The 3,430-nt window shown below is 37.5% G+C and overlaps 1 pseudogene; it reads left to right on the top strand.

Moving 5' to 3' along the window:
- Positions 1-746: 746 nt before the first annotated feature.
- Positions 747-1,684, top strand: LOC130685116 (olfactory receptor 6C2-like; annotated as a pseudogene).
- The last annotated feature ends 1,746 nt before the right edge of the window (positions 1,685-3,430 follow it).

Here is a 3,430-nt window from a genome sequence, read left to right on the forward strand (position 1 = left end):
ATAAATGTGCTGTTGTTAGAATTCAGCATAACAACCTAATATGATCAGGGTGAAATACTGATGAAATATTCCTCCAAGCCCATAGAACAGACAGTACCAAGAGTGAAACATATGCAAACTGTGGGCTTTGATGTCTCCATGTGGGTCCACCAATTTTACAAACGTGCTACTCTGGTGAGAGTGCTGACACCAGGGGTAGGCTTCACACGTGTGGACAGGAGGGATATGGGGAATCTCTGTAACTTATGCTCAATATTGCTGTGGTCCTAAAACTGTTCTAAAAATTGTAAAACACAATAATGCTAATTGATAGATCTTGATTTTGAAAATGGAGCTTTTCAGTCTGGTGTGCAAAAGCATAGAAAGATGAGGAAGGGAGAAGAAAACTTCAGAAATGTCTTAATTTCCTTCAGGATAAGGACAAATAAGATCAGTACCACAAAACAGTATTGCTGAGAAATGGCAAATTACACATATGATTTATGTTTTCTTTGGCTTTTATTTGACATTTTTGTAAATGTGCTTGCTAATCAGAGAATTATAAGCATAAGATCTGTCTTAGATATTTTCTGTAACTGCCTCCTCATAAGATGTCAGAGGCACTGCTATTAACAATTGGCCAGTAAGGAAAAGAAGGAAGTGCGTGTGAGCTGCTTGCTGGGTGTTTGCATCCAGGTTCCAGGGCCAGCTTCTTGCGACACTTCTCTCTTCAGGTGGAATCGCTCTTGACTTGGCACAAGGCAGTGATGAGGAATCACACAGCAATAACCACATTCATCCTGCTGGGATTGACAGATGACCCAAAACTACAAGTCTTGCTCTTTGTATTTTTGTTTATCACCTACCTAATGAGTGTGGCTGGGAACCTCACCATTATCACCCTCACACTGTGGGATTCCCATCTTAAAACTCCCATGTACTTTTTTCTCCGAAATTTCTCTCTCTTAGAAGTTTCATTTACTACTGTCTGTATCCACAGATTCCTGTATGCTCTGATATCTGGAGATAATACAGTTACTTACAATGTTTGTGCCACCCAGTTATTTTTTGTTGTCCTCTTTGCTGCAACAGAATTTTTTCTCCTTGCCGCCATGTCCTATGACTGCTATGTGGCCATCTGTAATCCCCTGCATTACATGACCATCATGAACAACAGAGTCTGCACTGCACTTGTTCTCTGCTGTTGGATTGCAGGCCTGTTAATTATCCTCCCACCCCTTGCCATGGGCCTCCAGCTGGAATTCTGTGACTCAAATGTGATTGATCATTTTGGCTGTGATACATCTCCTATTTTACAGATAACCTGCTCAGACACAGTGTTCATAGAGAAAATTGCCTTGAGTTTTGCTGTGGTGACACTTATTATTACCTTGGTGTGTGTCTTCCTCTCCTACACATACATCATCAAGACCATTCTCAGATTCCCTTCTGCCCAGCAAAGGAAGAAGGCCTTTTCCAGCTGCTCCTCCCACATGGTGTGGTTTCCCTCACCTATCGCAGCTGCCTCTTCATCTACATCAAGCCCTCGGCAAAGTAAGGAGTAGCTATTATTAAAGTGGTGTCTGTGCTCACAACGTCCATTGCCCCTTTGCTTAATCCATTCATTTATACACTCCGAAACAAACAAGTGAAAGATGTCTTCAAAGACACGGTAAAACAGATTGGATTTCTCACAAAGAAGTAGGAGACTATTCATTTTTTTTTAGACTAAACTAAATTAAATTTAAATATGAATAATCCATGAGCTATATTCATGGCTTTTCCAAATAAACTGTTTCTTCCTGTTCTGTAGTCTTATCAACATTATCTTCCCCTAAAAGCATTTTCCCCTTATAATTGAAAAGTCAAAATCAAGGCATTTATGTCTCATTCCTTCAGGTTTATTTTTTTTCAGAATGGTTTCTTTAATAAATGCATGTTCCAGAGACCTGAGTCCCAAAGTGCTCAATGTCATAGAAATTAAATGCAAATAAATGAAATTCAGTTTCTGGCTATATTATATAGTCTTCTCCTAATATAGAGTGCAGATGCCCAAAGACTATTTCTCACTTTTGGAAATACTTTAATATCAAACCTCTAAATGTGTAAGAGCAATTCAATATTCTTCCAAAAATCTTGAAAGTAGATCACATGTGTATTCCGGAGCACTTCTTCATTATGAAATGTTCACAATTCAAGAATGAGCACAAGGTGTTAATGGGGCAACTTCAAAATCAGTGAACTATATTCTTTCCTTTAAATCCAATTTTTTCCAGAAAAACGTTTCTATTGTCATTTCTTGAAATTATATCAGTTCACAGCCTCCTGAAATATGAAGACAACACAAGAGAAAGGACAACACTCCAATTACTACATGTCCTTAACTGGCTTTATCTTTGATGGTATTTAGATAGAGAATAAGGAGAACAAGCCAGAATTTACAGGCAAGAGAAATGAATCTTGGTTTGATAAGTTTTCCGATACCCAGACCTCCATTATCCCTTGATTGAAGAACAATGTTAGTGGGGGTTTGGGCAAAATAGGTGGAGGAGGTCAAGTATACAGTGGTGGATGGTAACTAGACTTTTGATGGTGATCACTTTGTACTGTATACAGATGTTAAATTATAATTTAACGTTATTTAAGTTCTATACTTAAATTCATGGAATGTTATTACCAGTTCTCCTCAGTTAAAAATAAGGAGAATGTTAAAGATTAGGAGGATTGGTCAAAAACATTTAAAAAGTTAATAATTCAGGAAAGACACTCTGATCTTCCTGGACCTGGTATACTGTTTCCTTCCTCAGGTTAGGGAAATTTTCAGCTGTTACATCTTCAAATAAATTTTCTACTCCTATCTCTCTCTTCTTCTGGGACTCCTATAATGTTATAGGAATTTATTAGGACATTGCTGTTGTTCCAGAGCTCTCTTACCTGATTCACATTAAGTCTTTATTCCGTCTGTTGTTTAGTTTCATTGCTTTCCATTTCTCTGTCGTCCAAGTCACTTATCTATTCTTTTGAATCTTCTAGTCCACTGTTATTCCCTTCAGTGTATTTTTTATTTCATCTTTTCAATTCTTTACACCTGATTTCTTCTTTTTTTGCTTTCTATCTCTTTGTTGAGGTCCACCTTGAGTTCTGCTATTCTTCTTTTCTCAAGTACAGTGAGTATCTTTAAGACCATTACTGTCCACTCTTTTTTTTTTTTAGTTTTTGCATTTGTTTATTTTATCTTTTCATTTTTATTATTTTTACTTTGGTATCATTAAACTACAATTACATGAACAACATAATGGTTACTAGACTCCCTCCAATATCAAGAGCCCCCCACATCCCTCATTAGAGTCACTGTCCATCAGTGTAGTAAGATGCTATAGAATCACTACTTGTCTTCTCTGTGTTGTACAGCCTTCCCCGTGTCCCCCACACATTATGAATGCTAATCGTA

Source organism: Manis pentadactyla, chromosome 10 (assembly GCF_030020395.1).
Source record: "Manis pentadactyla isolate mManPen7 chromosome 10, mManPen7.hap1, whole genome shotgun sequence".
Taxonomy (NCBI): domain Eukaryota; kingdom Metazoa; phylum Chordata; class Mammalia; order Pholidota; family Manidae; genus Manis; species Manis pentadactyla.